The 17,947-nt window shown below is 35.7% G+C and overlaps 1 protein-coding gene across 8 annotated transcripts in view; it reads left to right on the plus strand.

Annotated features, from left to right (window-relative positions):
• Nucleotides 1–14,380: 14,380 nt before the first annotated feature.
• LOC126725753 (serine/threonine-protein phosphatase 7 long form homolog) overlaps nucleotides 14,381–17,947 on the plus strand; it is a 45,153-nt gene continuing 41,586 nt past the window's right edge. For 3 of the 8 annotated variants that reach the window (XM_050430650.1, XM_050430648.1, XM_050430653.1), the window contains exon 1: nucleotides 14,381–14,613. The gene's annotated coding sequence lies outside the window, so the exon portion shown is untranslated. Of the gene's footprint in view, nucleotides 14,614–16,036; nucleotides 16,428–17,947 lie in introns of those variants that run through there. The other 5 variants (XM_050430652.1, XM_050430654.1, XM_050430657.1 and 2 more) reach the window with 4 other exon arrangements.

Consider the following 17,947-nt stretch of genomic DNA (forward strand, 5'->3'; position numbering starts at 1 on the left):
TAACCAATTCAAGCAATATGTCAAACAACTAGTGTGCGGAAACTTAACATATGTTATAATACGAAATTGGTTAAAAACTATCTAAGCCAAAACAAAATATAATCCACAGCAGATAATAAAAAGGCAAAGATAGAGAGGAAGGAAGATGCAAACACAAAGACAACACGCGATGTGTTATCGAAGAGGAAACCGAAGCCCTCGGTGTAAAACCTCTCCGCCGCCCTCCAAGCGGTAAACAATCCACTAGAAAATACAGTTGGGATACAAGGACAGCAATAGACCCTCCAAGCCTAATCTACCCAGTGCACCTAAGCCCTCCAAGCTTCTTGCTCTAACGAGGTTGCGCCGAACCTTTTTCTTTTCTAGCTTCCCGGATTCCGCTACTAGACCGTAGCATCAACCAATGAAGATTGGTTCCTTCCTAACTGCTTCCCAGAAATCCAAACAGCTGTCTCACAGTGATGATAATGGTGAGAACCAGGTTTGGTATAATGCCTCTCAAGGATTTGACAATGGAGAGGAAGAGAGTTGAGGAATTTGAAGAGACTCTAATGTATAGATTGTGGGTGAATCAATCTGGTTTTTCTTTAGGGTTTCTCTCTCAAAATTCTCTCTGGAAGCTCTCTCACAATCGTGGGTAAAAGGGGTATTTATACTGGAGTGGGAGAGGAATGTGAAACGTCAGGTTTTACAAAACAGGAGTGGCTCGCGGCTTGACCTCGCGGCTTGACTAAGTCGCGAGATCCAGTCGCGAGATAACCGTATGGCCAGTTGTCCTGTTTTGTCCTGTAGTGCTCCAGCTAGCATGACTGTTCATCTTCCAGCATGCTTGGCACGTGTGCTGCGTCTGGCGGCTTGCAGCTGCGAGTCACCCGCGAGTCCCAGCCGCGAGTCTCTGTTTTCTTGCACACTCTTGAGCAATCTTCACTCTATCTCACTCACTACCCTTACATCAAACTCACCTAAATACAGGGTTACTAAATGCTGAATTACAAGCAAATTTGGCATGGAATAAAGCCAATTAGATGGTTGAATAAATTCAACCTTACAATCTCCCCCTTTGGCTATTCCGTGACAAAACCCTAAAACAGACTCTAGACTTAACATGTGAGTTGGGAACAGTTGAACAAAACTCACTCACACCTAACTCTAGAAGCTGTGAAGCACTTGAATCATATGAACATAATACTCCTGAAACACAACAATACACCATGATCATTGTAGGCAGAAAATTATAAATGCATATGAAACAGGCAATATGTGATCAAGCAAAGATGGAGTTAAGAAACAAACCATGGCTTGATCAACCAAGTGAACATCACAAGGTAGTGATCACAGTGCTCATTCACACTTGGAATGAACACAAGGACATACAAGTTAACAAGCACAAGGCAAGACACTTGTATGCTCAACACTCAACCAATGCATAATACACAAGGTATATGCATCTAGGAACAATTCTACAAGGGCACAAGAGTGACAGTACATAAACCAAAATGCAGGACATTTAGATTAAAGTACTGATTTCAACATAGCATAAAGGCTGCAAAAAGCAAGGTACATACCATAAAGCCTACAAACTATACATAAACATTAACCCTAAAAGCTTACAAAAGCACATGGGTACAAACACAAAAACATCCTGAATAACAGTTTACAAAACATAATATATCAACTTAAAGTGAAAACTTAAACTGAAGAAGAATGTAAAGACACTCCCCCTTAGGTAATATTCTCCCCCTTTGATCATGCCTATCACTCCCCCTTTTTGTCATGGAATAGGCTATTCATCCTCTTCCAGCTTTCTCTGAATTTGATCCAATTGAGTTTGAAGAGAAGTAAACTTCATATCCCATCGAGTGCTTTGATGGTGTAGAGAAGCTGTGAGTCCAGACATCTTTGTATTCAACTCGTGGACAGAGGATACAATGCGATCAAGTTTCTCATCTAGGGAGAGAGTGCTAAAATGAGAGCCACTGTGAGATGCAGAAGTTTCTGGTTTGGCTCTCTTCCGACTATGTCCAATGCTTGTATTGAATGTACGCATGTTGATTGGACTTGGTTTTGAGATAGGAGATTCATCTGCCGTTGGATAAATACCCTTGAGCTTCAAGATCCGTGAAATGAGACTGCAGAAAGGAACGCATATCCGAGACTCAGTTCGAAGAACCGTTTTGCGCAGAACATGAAAGATATGAGCACAGATGTCTATTTCCACATCAGAGATTAGATCATGAAGAAACAAAGCACGTCCGAGGTTCATATACCCAGTGCTTGATAAAGGGTACAAATTGTGAAACATCACAATTGTAAGCACTCTCAGTTTTGGAGAAAGAGAGGAAACACTGATGGATTTTCCATTGGGTGAGAACTCCAAGTCTTGACCAAGACTTTCTTTGAGAAGCTCCTCATCAGGACAGAGATCATCATAAACCGGTGAATGTCGGAAAATTGGTCTGTTGATGTGAAGAATTTCTGCCAGATATGTAGGAGAGACAGAAAAGCTCTTTTTCCGAACCCAGCACTTAAGTTTATCTCCTTCCACAATTGCGTTAGCATAAAATTCTTTTACCAACTCTTCATACGCGTCATCCGGATCAGAGAGAAGGTAATTCCAATCTTTGTGAGCAAACCATTTCGGAATGTCAGTGTCATGAAGTGAGGACTGATCCAAAACTCTTTCTAGTAATGGTTTGGCATGTAGAAAGAAATTCTCATAAGACTGATAGGCTGCATATGATCTGAACTTGTTGGGATCGAAACTCTTTGATGAAGATCGAGTCCCTTTTGTTTGAGGAGGGTAATCATCAACATCAATTACTGGTTCCTTCCCTTTGGAACTACCTCCTTTCACAGCAGCTTTCTTGAATGGTGACATGACTAGTCTGTATTATGAACAAGAGAAATGGCAGAACACAATCCAACAGACTTTATTAGCAGTGGGTTAGTGGAAATTTAGGGACAATGAAGAAACCCTAATAGCTGGATGAAAATGGCCCGAAAATAGCAATGAGGGACACAAATGGCCCAAATTGAACTACACAGTAGAGGTAGACAAAATAAACCACACAATCAGTTGAAAAAGAACCCACATTCAACAACACATCAGCAGGATACCACACAGGATCATTTCGAAACACCACAACAACAGCAGATCAGACAAAAATAGCTAACCCTAGCTAAGCACATGATGAAGAACAAAATCAGCAATATAAAATAGCTCAAAACAGAAACAAAAGTTTCCATAAGCTAAGCATGGACAAAAAGTAGTAGCTGAGCTAAAAACCCATTTCAAAATCACAATAAAATGCGAATAATCCAGAGGGAAAACCATAACACCAAGTAGAATAGAGTTCAAAGCAGAAAACCATACTTGTTACTCGATGATTTTGAGCTGAAAAGAGGCAAACAATGGAGATCGAAAATGGAGGCACGGTGTGAATGGGTAAGAGCAGATGAGAAAGACAATGAACAGTCACAAAAAGATCGAGGGAAAAACAAAAAGTTTAAAAACCTGCCCCTGTATTTCCAAAACACGCGATTTTCGCGACTGAAACGAGTCGCCAAAAAGTCGCCAGATCAAGCCGCCAAAACACTCAAGGACAAAAATTTGAAAAATTTTTCTAAGTATTTTTCGCGACTGGAAGGTCTACCCGCGAGTGAGTCGCGAGCTGAGCCGCGAAAATCTCTGAGTAAACCGCGCAACTGGACCTTCCACCCGCGAACAAGTCGCCAAAAATGACCCGCGAAGACACGACTGAGGCACGCGACTTGACATACCCGCGACTGAGCCGCCAAAACAGGGCAATACTGGATTTTTGAAATTTTCAGATTTTTCAAACAAAATACTTTCCAAAAAACCTAAAACACTCAAAAAACTTTTTGTGCTTGAATTAACAAAGATTAAGCATGTGAAAACACATTTCATCAAGTACAATCACACAAATGAACATAGCATTTATTGAACATAAACTTGTGTGTTGTGTGTGGATATCAACAATGAGATAGTCCTTCGTCTAATGTGAAGCTTCAATGATCAATTCAACCAAGGCATACACAATTAGCACTAGATCATGTGACCCATCTCAATTATAGAAATATGTATATATGACCTCCCACACAACTTGATAACATAACTTGGAGCTTAACATTTGACTCCACTTTCAATCATAACATTTGATCTTTTTGATCTTTTGAGGCAATCATTTCTCATTGTGAGAGTGATATATGACAATTCACTTTAAAGAACAAGCCTTTGGCTTTTTGAATAAACATTCACTTTAATATAAGGTCGCTTACCCTTTTTCCTAGTCAAATACTAGAATGTGCGACAGGCTTTTGCAGCTCAATATCTCTTTGCATTTGGAGATTTACATTTGGTGAGCTCTTCAAAACAAAAATAAAGAGTGGGAAGATATATAGACACAAGTCTATGCATGTCTCAAGATCGACAAAACCATTCACTAATCATTCATGACAAGTTTGAAGATCTATTTACAACAATCACAAAGATTTCAAGATTTCTCCCACATAGATATGAGTGCAAAGAAACAAGCAATGCTCGAAAATGCACAAAGCCATTAGCACAAAGGTACAAGGCAAAATAAGTTTTGAGACAAAAACTCAACAATGTCAATCAAGCTTTTTGATTTTCTAATTTTTTATGTGATTTTTGGATTTTTGACACAAAAGAAGAAAATGATTGAACAAACATAGAAAGAAGCAACAGTATTCACAAATGGACAAACAAACAATAAACATGTTGCACAAAGAGCTAATCAAAGAAGTGTGTGCCCCAACACAAACAGACTTATCATATTATAAATATGTGAAGCACACAACACACAAAAGAGTCAAGGAATTGTACCAACACCAATGGTCTTACGGAGTGATTCAAACCGTGGACCATCGAGAGGTTTGGTGAAGATGTCCGCCTTTTGATTGTCGGTGTGTATGAACTCAAGACACACAACTCTTTCCTCTACCAAATCCCGAATGAAATGGTATCGTATCTCTATGTGTTTGGATTTTGAATGCTGGACAAGATTCTTGGAAAGATTGATGGCACTGGTGTTGTCACAGAAGACACACATCGTTTCTTGAGGAATTCCATAGTCATGAAGTAATTTCTTCATCCAAAGAAGCTGAGTGCAGCAACTTCCAGCAGCGATGTATTCTGCTTCTGCAGTAGATAGAGACACTGAATTCTGCTTCTTGCTCATCCACGAGACAAGATTGTTACCAAGGTAGAAACAGCCGCCTGAAGTACTTTTCCGATCGTCTACACTGCCAGCCCAGTCAGCATCTGAATACCCAGCAAGACAAGTATTTGAGTCTTTTGAATACCACAGACCATAGTTTGCAGTGCCACTCACATATCGAATGATTCGTTTAGCAGCAGTGAGATGAGATTCCTTCGGATTAGCTTGGTACCTGGCACAAACGCCAACACTGAAAGCAATGTCCGGTCTACTGGTTGTAAGATAGAGCAAACTCCCTATGATGCTCCTATACAATGTAGGACTTACTTCGACTCCAGACGAATCAACATTCAGTTTAGTGGATGAGCTCATGGGAGTGGAGGCATGTTTTTTGGAGTCTAGTCCAAACTTCTTGACAATGTTTCTGGCATACTTCTCTTGAGATACAAATATACCCTCCTTCTGTTGTTTGACTTGAAGACCCAAGAAAAATGTGAGCTCCCCCACCATACTCATCTCAAACTCCTTCTTCATCTCCTCAGAAAATTCAGTAGCACGATCTTCGATGGTTGCCCCAAACACTATGTCATCAACATAGACTTGTGCCACAAGGAGATAATCTTCATCATTTTTGACAAACAGAGTTCGATCGGCATACCCTCTCTTGAAACCTCTATCTAGAAGATAATGTGTAAGACGATCGTACCAGGCTCTAGGCGCTTGTTTTAAGCCATAAAGGGCTTTCTTCAATCTTAATACATGATCTGGAAAATGAAGATCCTCAAATCCTTTTGGTTGCTCAACAAATACTTCTTCATTTAGATATCCATTCAGAAATGCGCACTTTACATCCATTTGATAAAGTTTGAAATTCAAAGTGCACGCAATGGACATGAGGATTCGAATGGATTCGAGTCTTGCCACCGGAGCGAAAGATTCATCAAAATCCACTCCTTCTACTTGAGTGTATCCTTGAGCTACTAACCGAGATTTGTTTCGAATTATCTCTCCATCTTCATCAGTTTTGTTTTTAAAAATCCACTTTGTGCCTATAACATGAACATTCTCAGGCCGTGGAGCAAGTTCCCACACATCATTCCTCACAAACTGATTCAGCTCTTCATGCATTGACTCAACTCAATTCTCATCTTGAAGAGCCTCTTCAACCCTTTTTGGTTCAAACTGTGCAAGATAACAGTGATATGTTACATGATTGGCTAGCAGAATGTTTCCTTTCCTGAGGCGAAGACCGTCATCAAGAGATCCTATGATATTACTTTCCGGATGATTCTTGATAACTCTTGAAGATGGCCTTTTTGAAGTGGAAACTTCATCACTACGAGAGATAGGAGGATGAACTTCCGGAGAAGTAAGAGGACTTGATGTTCTAGACATCGATCTCGTTTCCATTCTTGGGTTGATGGGAGTCGATTCTACTTCTGGTATAGGTTCTTCACCTTCTATATCCAAAGCTTCTACCTCAACATCGGGCTTTTTGGTGCTCGGCCCTTCTACATCATCAATCATTTCCACCTTAGGTAAGGCATCATCAATCTTGACATTTATGGACTCCATCACAGTCTTTGTTCTCTTGTTAAACACTTTATACGCTCGACTTGTAGTAGAGTAGCCAAGAAAAATACCCTCATCACTTCTCGCATCAAACTTCCCAAGATTCTCTCGATCATTTAGGATATAGCATTTACTTCCAAACACCCAGAAATACTTCACTTTAGGCTTCTTCCCATTCCATATCTCATAGGCAGTCTTCTTTGTACCAACTCGAAAGAAAATCCTATTGCCAATGTGACACGAGGTGTCGACAGCTTCTCCCCAAAATTTTTGAGGTATTTGCTTGTTAAGCAACATGACTCTTGCCATCTCCTGAATCACACGATTTTTTCTCTCTACCACTCCATTTTGTTGTGGAGTTTTGGGAGCTGAAAATTCTCTTTTAATTCCATTCTTCTCACAGAAGGACTCGAATCTTGCATTCTCAAATTCCCTCCCATGATCACTTCTAACTTTGGCTATCGGAATCCCTTTTTCGTTTTGTAGTTTCTTGCACAGAATCTCCAACCTCTCACAAGCTTCTGATTTTTCTCTAAGGAATTCAACCCAAGTGTATCTTGAGTAGTCGTCCACAATGACCATAATGTATCTCTTCCCCCCTGGGCTTTCAGTTCTGGTAGGCCCCATTAGATCAACATGAAGTAACTCCAAGCACCGAGAGGTGGCTATCACATTCACCTTGTGATGACTTGCCTTAGTTTGCTTCCCCATTTGACACGCACCACAAACGGTCTTCTTCACTTTTCCAAACTTAGGAAGTCCCTCGACTGCTTCAAGTTTGGAGACTTTTGCTACTTGTTTGAAGTTGGCATGCCCAAATCTGTGATGCCACAGCTCCAACATATCCACACGAGCACTTCTACACGATATGGGTGCCGTGGGAACTATTCAATAACAGTTATCTGTAGTCCGATTTCCTTCTAAAACCTGAATCCCCTCTTCATTGATGATCAAACATCCCTTCTTAGAGAATTGTACCAGGAAATCATCATCACAAATTTGAGTGATGCTCAGCAAATTCGCCTTCAGCCCTTTTATGTACAGCACATCTTTCAACAGCGGCAAACCAGGTATCTCAATGGTTCCTTTGCCTAGGACTTGAGCATGACTTCCATCACCAAAGGTCACATAGTCACCAACCTTTTCTTTGAGTGTCTTAAACAGTGACTTATCCCCTGTCATATGGCGAGAACACCCACTGTCAAGATACCACAAACACTCATTAAACACCTTCAATGAGGTATGCACAAATAGGTTCACATGTGACAGACATTCTTGACCTTCAAACACAAACTCATCATCAGTTTTCATGCTTCTTTCAGATTGATTTTTCATTTTCAGATTCTCAACCATCTCACACAACATTCTATTCTTTCTTTTATATTTCTTAATCAATGATTTAGATTCAGATATGCTACTGTGTAAGACATGATTCTGATTTTCAAGATATTCCAGCATGTGAACAAATACTCTAGCATGTTTCTTAGTTTTTAACAACTCTACAAGATCATCAGTAAGACACCTTTCAGACATATGCATAGAGTCATTTTCACAAACACTTAAGCTACAATTCAGCATGGTATATTCCAAAACAACAACCACAACACAGGGGTCTAGGATCACACTTAGGTAATAAAACCACAACAAGTGTACCCGCTCTGATACCAATTGAAAGTTCAAAAACATGTATAAACACCTTTGAACGTTTAGACCCCCAAATTACAACTTAACCAATTCAAGCAATATGTCAAACAACTAGTGTGCGGAAACTTAACATATGCTATAATACGAAATTGATTAAAAACTATCTAAGCCAAAACAAAATATAATCCACAGCAGATAATAAAAAGGCAAAGATAGAGAGGAAGGAAGATGCAAACACAAAGACAACACGCGATGTGTTATCGAAGAGGAAACCGAAGCCCTCGGCGTAAAACCTCTCCGCCGCCCTCCAAGCGGTAAACAAACCACTAGAAAATACAGTTGGGATACAAGGACAGCAATAGACCCTCCAAGCCTAATCTACCCAATGCACCTAAGCCCTCCAAGCTTCTTACTCCAACGAGGTTGCGCCGAACCTTTTTCTTTTCTAGCTTCCCGGATTCCGCTACTAGACCGTAGCATCAACCAATGAAGATTGGTTCCTTCCTAACTGCTTCCCAGAAATCCAAACAACTATCTCACAGTGATGATAATGGTGAGAACCAGGTTTGGTATAATGCCTCTCAAGGATTTGATAATGGAGAGGAAGAGAGTTGAGGAATTTGAAGAGACTCTAATGTATAGATTGTGGGTGAATCAATCTGGTTTTTCTTTAGGGTTTCTCTCTCAAAATTCTCTCTGGAAGCTCTCTCACAATCGTGGGTAAAAGGGGTATTTATACTGGAGTGGGAGAGGAATGTGAAACGTCAGGTTTTACAAAACAGGGGTGGCTCGCGGCTTGACCTCGCGGCTTGACTAAGTCGCGAGATCCAGTCGCGAGATAACCGTATGGCCAGTTGTCCTGTTTTGTCCTGTAGTGCTCCAGCTAGCATGACTGTTCATCTTCCAGCATGCTTGGCACGTATGCTGCGTCTGGCGGCTTGCAGCCGCGAGTCACCCGCGAGTCCCAGCCGCAAGTCTCTGTTTTCTTGCACACTCTTGAGCAATCTTCACTCTATCTCACTCACTACCCTTACATCAAACCCACCTAAATACAGGGTTACTAAATGCTGAATTACAAGCAAATTTGGCACGGAATAAAGCCAATTAGATGGTTGAATAAATTCAACCTTACAGTTCAGATTCTTGCTTATTGGTAATATCCTTGATGATTATGTGGTTAAAATTAAGTGTTATTGTTATTTTTGCTTTCTTCCAGGAATTTATTGTTTTCTAATTCACCAAATTCTGAGATCCAATTCTTCAGTTCCTTAAAATTTCAAACAATATTACCAATATTTGGGCAAAACTAATTTTAGTAATTGACTATATTATAGATTTCTCAATCAATTTTGAGTCTCTTTTATGTATCATTGCAACGGCATTTTGCGATTTGGATTGAGATAAGGTGCAATACCTAGGGTATTGCACATGATGCAATTAGTATGAATAATTGAGATTTAAAGTTGCTAAATCTCAACCATTAAATATAAAAAATGAATAAAACTAAAAAAGTAAAGGTAAAAAAGTAAAATGTAAAAAAAAAAAAAAAAAAAAAAAAAAAAAATTGTGAGGAGATTGGGTGAATTGCACGGTGCAATTGCATTGCTAAAGGATCCCAATCCCTGTGCTTTAAACAAAAAAGGACAAAGTGCTAAAAGTTGCAATTTGTCGGACCTTTGCTTCCCCCCAAAGAGTTGTATGACTGATTTTTCCTAAACACTAATGCCAAAACCCAAGCCCAAATCTTTGCATCTAGGTCCAAACCCAGGCCCAAATCTGTCCAATCCCTTTTTAGTTAGCCTTAGACATTATCATGAACACTTTGAGGGTGACGGTTGCCCGGTCAAATTTAGCTTAAATTTCAATCTCAATTGTGCATTCAACTTGGGAAATGAATGTGCATGTGCCTTAAATTAATCAAAGAAGGGGAAAGGCCAGATCGATATATCTTTTTAGTGCTTGCAACCCAATGGCAGAAGTTTTTAATCTGAAAAAATATATTTGGTCTTTAAATAGAAGACATTAACTAAGACAAAAGATAGAAAATGAATATGAATAGAGTCTCACTGGGGTAAGATTTTTTTCCCCAAGCTCCTATCTTAAACATGATGATTAAATAAAAGAAAAAAAAATCTATAATTAGAAATACATTACACACAAGTAAATTGATACAAACACGAAAAAGGTGAGAGGAAAAGAAAATCCTTCAGCAGCCAGACCATGGAAGTACTATAGGAAGAACTATATATCATTTATTAGACCTGCCAAATGAACATTGTAGCATACCAAATTCTGGAATTAAAAAAAAAAAAAAAAAAAAAAAAAACACTTAGGAATATTATCAGACAAGTGGTGCACCAAAAACTGATTGGTATCTTGGTCTGATGATAAAGAGTTATTATCGGGAGCGAATGCCATAAGTTAAAACTATCTAAATAAAATAAAATAAAATAAAAGTTTATGTAGTTATTTATTCCCAATCAAAATTATTAAGCAAATTTTGACAAACAGATTATGAAGAGATAAATATAATAACATGTCTACTCATGCTTATAACCACCTGATTTTTGCTGTAGAAAAGTAAGAGAAATACAATCCTTTTAATCACATATTTCCTTTAATATGGAAATGCTTCGAACATTGCACAAATCTCCTCTTCATTTAGAAACTTTGTAAAAGTTAGCACTTAAACAGCATGTTTTAAAGCAAATATTCCACTCAATATAAAAGGGTGGTAGGTGTTGAGACTTGAGAGTTGAGATTCGACTTACATTTTTTTTAGATGGTATAATTGTATATTTTTGTTGCTGAGATTAGATTGTATACAATTTTTTTTTTTTTTTTTTTTTGAGGCAAGAGCAAGACCATATATCATCTTTTTATTATTATTATTATTATTATTATTTTCTAATAGGAATCAATATCTTTCTTGATTGTACGTCTTCCTTAATTTATGGTTACAACTTACTTGTAAACAAAGAAAAAGCAGGAAAAAAAACTTGTTTGATAAAAGGGCTATTGACATTGATAAAATATTTTAATAATATAATTAAAATTGACAAAATTTAGCTACAAAATTGATTGTAGCATAAGGGTCCATTTGGTTGGTAGGGTGGAAAAGTGAGAGAATAAAAAATGGTGGGAAGATGGAAAAGTGGGAGGATGAAAAAAATTTTAATTTCTCTCTCTTTTGTTTGGTTAGGAGTAGAAAAGTGGAGGGATGAAAAAAATGAGTTTAAATAAATTTAATCATATATCTTTGTTAAAGAATGATACCCAATTAAAACAAAAAAGTGACAAATAAGTTAAAAAAAAGAAAAAAAAAAAAAAGACTATCATGCCTAGCACCTTGAAAATCAAAAGGAAAAAAAAAAAAAAAAGGAAAACAAAAAAGAAGAGGCAACATTAATGCCCAAAAAAAAAAAAATAAAGACAAGAAAGAGAGGCACGCCCAGGCCCTAGAAAATCATCAAAAAAAAAAAAAAAAGACATTGTTACTACCCAAAAAAGAAAGAAAAAAAAAACAATATTACTGCCCCCCAAAAAAAAAGCAACTAGACGAGCCCATGTGCACATGCACATGGGTATTTTTGTCAATCAAGAAAAAAAATGCATTTCTACTCAATTTTCTCTCTATTTTGGGAAAAAAAAAACATTTTGGTGGGGCCGGCCTCACTATTTATTTTCCTTCCTCCCTACCAAACTAAACACACTCTAAAAAAGTTTTTCTTCCCATTTTCTCTCCAAAGTTTTCCATCCACCCTGTTTCACCTCCAAATAAACACATCCTAAGGCTACAACTTTACCCAATATCATTAATATTATTACGTATTTTGAAAATAATAAAGTTTAGCTACAAAACTAGTTGTAGTATAAAGTTACAACTTTAATCAATAAAATTAACATTCCTACATATTTTGAAAATCTAACGGTTGAATTGTATGTTCTTTACACTCTTAATACACAAATCAAATTTTGTGTCAATTAGATATTATTTACTATATAATCTATAAGTTTATATTTTATGCATAATTTTAAACTATAAAAATTTACAATTTAAACAATTTATTGATGATATAGCTATTGATCTTTAATTTGCTAGAAATTTTGCAAGCATGAAGGATATGAGAAGAAAATGTAATCTAATGGAAGATTTATCAAAATTTACCTTCAATAAAAAGATATTGAGTACGGTAGTAGCCTAAGGGTATAACTAATTTTGTAGCTAAACTTTGTCCTTTTGAAAATCTAACTGTTGGATTGCATGTTCTTTAATTTCTTAATACACATGTCAAATTTTGTGCTAATCGAATATTATTTACTATATGATATATAAGCTTATATTTTATGCATAATTTTAAACTACAAAAACTTACAATTTAAACAATTTATTGATGATATAGCTATTGGTATTTAATTTTTTAGAAATTTTGCAAGCATAGAGAATATAAGAAGAAAATGTAATCCAATGATGGATTTGTCAAAATTTATTTTTAATAAAAAAATATTGGGCAAGGTTGTAACCTTAGGCTACAACTAATTTTACTGGAAAACTTTGTACAATTAAAATTAAACAATACAAAATAATAAATAAAAATAAATAACTAAAATTACTTCATGTTATATTGTGAAAACAATTATCTAAAAAAGTTATATTGTGAAAACACATTAAAGTTTTAGTATATTGGATATGACATTAATATAAATAATTATAGACAAAAATACAAATTATACCATTTAATTTGGGCAATTGTTATTTGCATAGTATAAATTTTATTTTGGACATTTTGGTTTTATAAGTTTAAATTGGACTTTTTTTACCCTTTAACAATATTTTTACAACAATTTCATTAGTTTTCAAGTTTTTGAAACTATTTTATAAGCTAAGTGTCTCAAGATATTAGATTAATTAAAAAATAGTTTCAAAAACTTGACAACTAACGAAATTGTTTTGAAAATCCTATTAAATGGCAAAAAATAGTCGTTTGAGTTTGTTATTACTGTTAGTCCTTCCATCTTTTACATCGGTTAACTATTAAAAGGCAATTTATAATGCTAACAAATTATGAAAATTTCAATTTTATTTTTAAATGCAATATATAATAAAGAGCAATTATCAATTTATCATAGGGCATATGCCATAAGTTGAAATTTTATTCTATCTACAAAAAATATGTTTTAAAAAAAGTGCTACGTCCACAATATTTTTACAATAAATCATAGGTAATTAGCTGTTATTAGTTCTAATTTGAACTTACTATTGAAATTACATATTTGCCCCACCAACAACAACTCACAATCCGCAACAATTTGCCACTTAGAATTTATTGTAAGAATATCGTCAAAATGTTGTGGATATAACATTTCTCTATATATACATTCTTGTAACATCTATTTTTTGGACTTGGATTGAATCAACAAGTGTCTAAAATCTTAATCAGATATGAGGATAGGATATGGGAGTTTTAAATAGTATGTGGTGATTAAAAAAATGGTTTACATACCATATGCTACAAGAAAATTTAATGTCTCATTGTATTTACATGTAATCTATCGTCAGAAAGGACTCCAACAAATTATAGTGGATTTCCTTTTGTGACCGTCAATTTATATAATTATTATATATCTTTAAGTTAAATTACAAAAAAAACCTAGGTTCGAGGGAATGACACTCTACCTCAAAACTTAAGACAAATGATACTCTTGTTCCTTTGAAGTACGAAAGAAATCCACATATTAGGAACACCCTTTCTAAATAACAATAATATTTTAACAATTTTGTTAGTTGCCCTGCTCCGAAACAATGTATGAAAATAGCATCTCGAGTTTCTAAAACTCGAGATTCAATTGGAACTCGAGTTTTAGAAACTTGAGTTAAGTGTTTTTGTGCTAACCTTACATGGACAAAATTGCTAGGTGGAGCCACATAGATATCGAGTTTATAAGACTTAATATGCTGAAATATAACAGATACACAGCTCTCAACGAATCATTACAAAATCTGAATGTTCAAATACACACTCACTCACTCACACCCTTTCTCTCCGCCCTCTCAAACTCACTCACTCTCACTCACTCACTCATTCATTCATAAAGCAAATTCGTGGCCCTAATCTGAAGCAAATTCGTAGCCACTGTCGTGAATCAAGCAATCGGAGCTCATTCTCAACGCCGTTCGTAACCCACCGTGCTGAAGGTACTCTCTCTTTCATCTGAATGCTTTCTCGTTTTTGCTTCTTAGATTCCTCTGTCTCTCTTTCTCCAATTTTAGATTTTGGAATTTCATGATTTGACCTAGGGTTTTTCGGATCTTTTTGGGTTTTTTTTTTTTTTTGTGTTTTTTTTGTTGGTGTTCTGAGAATATGGTTATGTTTTGGTAGTGACATTAGTTTTTTGTGATTGTTAGAATTGAAAAAAAAAAAAAAATTTAAATGTGGTATTTAAAGGAAACCGAAGTACCCATTTTTGGATTTGATTCAAAGATGGCATTTTGGAACTTTGATTCACTTTTGAGGCAAATGCTTTGCTGAAATATTGTTTAAAGGAAACCCAGTGCTTTATTTCCAGCAATGACCATTTGGGAACGAGCACCCATGTTCTAAAGTTTTAGGAATTATACAAACAGATGGTTATGGAAAAGCATGTTGAAAGAATGTAATTTCTAAAGAGCACACTAAACATGTAATCCTAGATATGGGAATGTGAGATAACTTTGATTTATCATCAATGCAAGGCTAAGATATTGAATTTCATTTCACATAGTACCCTTATATTAGAAAGAAATAAACTTGTTTTTTGTTACCTTATGTTGAAATTTTAGTTCAATGGTACTTGCAAAGACTTTCTCTGCTAATTTGTAGATTTGTTATGAAGAAGGGGATTTTGAGAGCAGGGTTATAAATCTTGGCATCTTGGAATGCTTAAACATGAAATTTGGGGAATATAACGGCAAGAAAAAAATATGTAAGATTAGAAGTCTTAATTGTAGGACTCTAGAATTGTGCAAATTTAGTGGAACAAAATAAAATTCTTTAGTTGTAGGTCCATGGAAGAATAAAATCTTGTAGTCGTAGAACTACAACTATTGAACACAACTACACTTCTTACAAGAAATATATCAAAGACTTGACTGCATCCAGCGCAACCTTACTTTTAGACTGCGTCTATGCTTTTCTCTCCTAACCAAAGATATTGCCTATCTATGTTGTCCTGTTTGGCATATCACAGTTTCTTTAACAAGTACCTTAATTACAAAACAGTAGAAATCTTGTACTTTGAATTTCTGTCATTGTGACAAGCACTTAAAATACGAAACAGTAGCTCACACCATGATTATGAGTGCTGGGTAAAAAAAAAGTGCCAACACTTGACCCAAATGCCACAATCCCCTATCAGACATAAATTCATACCTCAAAGGCACTCATGACGCAAGTCATGAGTGGCAAACCTATAGAACTATCAGACACTAAGGCCTAAAATATACATGAACTCATGCAAGAATCAACATATGACAGAAATATTTTTTTTTAACAACATAAATCTTTCCAAGAAAATAAAAAAGTAGATAATCATATTGGATTCTAAATTTTTTTTTTTGGGGGGGGGAGGGGAAAGGGGACAAAATGCACTTACAATCCACTTAGAACTTTGATGGTGTCATAGAATAACCATTGCAAAGTGATAGCAGGTCCAACCAGCATTATCCTAATAGGAAGACTTCTTGTAAACAAATTGACAAGGCCAATTTTCTTCACTACCTGCTCATGTGAAATTGCAAATTAAACATTGGCCCCACTAGAACCTTTAAATTATATCAGCACCAACTTGGAATAACTTCAGGATATAATGTTTCAAATCTGTATCAATTACTGCAGAACCAACTAGGAATTTGTTAGAGTAAATATTCATACATGCAGGCAGCAGTGTGTGCCTATGTATGTATATCCTTGGACCCCCAAGTGGACAGGTCAGATGAATATATCACCAACTATGCTCAAAATCCTTGCCCAGGTACTTCAATTTATGCATCTCTTAAATTTAATCCCCATATCAATTGACCAGTTCAATGTGTTTATGTGGCAAAACCTCTTTAGCTAGAGAAAATGAACATGAAAACTTGCAGTGACCCAGTGATAGACGTGTTTCTCCATAAAGATTAATTATATTTCCCATAGAGGTTTTTAAACTGAAATCTATAAACAAAAGAAATTGCTAATAAGACTAGATTGCTTTATATAACACAAAAAAGCAAGAAAAGGGAGCTAGCACTCTTAATTAGACGAAGAGTTCTTCTTCACCTCAGTCTTGCAGTTGTCTTGAGATTTTTTTTTAATACTTCTCTCCTTCACGTTTCTTCATTTTATTCTGGAAGAGATCTTCTTCTCTTCCTCATTTTTTAAGTTAAAAAAAGGCATAATTGCATATGCTTCATTTTCACATGCATGCACATAAATACAAAGAGAGAGAGAGAGAGAGAGAGAGAGAGAGAGAATGGCTCATACCTGAATAATTCTATGCCATTCCTATTCCTTCTCAAGAACAAGCAATGCCCTCTTAAGAGATGCAATAGGAAAGTTTTGCTCCCATGCAACCCAGGCATCTAAAGTGCCATAAACAACCTCTTTACTATCCTTAATATCAAGAAGCTGCAGAATTAGGGTTATTTTAACAACTTGTCTAGATAGGCCTTGTAAGAGGTAGAAAAAAATAAAAGAAAAATAAAACCAAGCTCAATCTTTTGAACAACAAAAAGAAAAATAAAACTAACATACCATTATGACAACAAGGAGAAAATGTTTGGGAAACAGTAAAAATCTCACTGAAAAAATCAACCAAACATCATCTTATAAACAAGCAAGAAAAAACTTATAACAACAACATGAAAATATATTTGAGCAGAACTTAAGTGCAACAATTTGCTAATACATTTCAGCATTTCTCAAGAAAATAAATTGCATGTACATGGAAAAACAAAACATATTTGTAATAGTTACTATATATTAAGAACAAATAATAGTGATATAAATATATAGTTGACATATGAAGGCCTCAATCACCAAAACATAAGTTGTCTAATACCTTAGCCAAAATACACTACTGGTCTCTGAATTTTAGCCCAAGAGTGATTTTCTCCTTGAAGTTTAAAGTAGTCACTTTCAGTTCCTTAGATGACTTAGCCAAACTTAAATCTAACACATCATCACTTTATAGAGACTAAAAGTGATCACTTTAAGTTCATTAGAGACTAAAATTGACCACTTCAAGTTTTTTAGGTAGTAAAATCAACCTCTTTAAGTTTGTTAGGGACTAAATATTATCAATTTGCACTTCATTGACTAAATTGCTCATGGGCTAAGTTTTAGGGACCAACAGTATATTTAAGCCTACTTTTTTAATTGTCAAATCCATGATTAAGGACTGAAAAGCTACTAACTAAGAGCGTAAGTGTAATTCTAGTGAATTATACCACTTTCTAAACAACATAGAAAGTCCAGGTAAACTGTCTAAGCATAAGGATAAAAAGAGTTGTA

Source organism: Quercus robur, chromosome 5 (assembly GCF_932294415.1).
Source record: "Quercus robur chromosome 5, dhQueRobu3.1, whole genome shotgun sequence".
NCBI lineage: Eukaryota > Viridiplantae > Streptophyta > Magnoliopsida > Fagales > Fagaceae > Quercus > Quercus robur.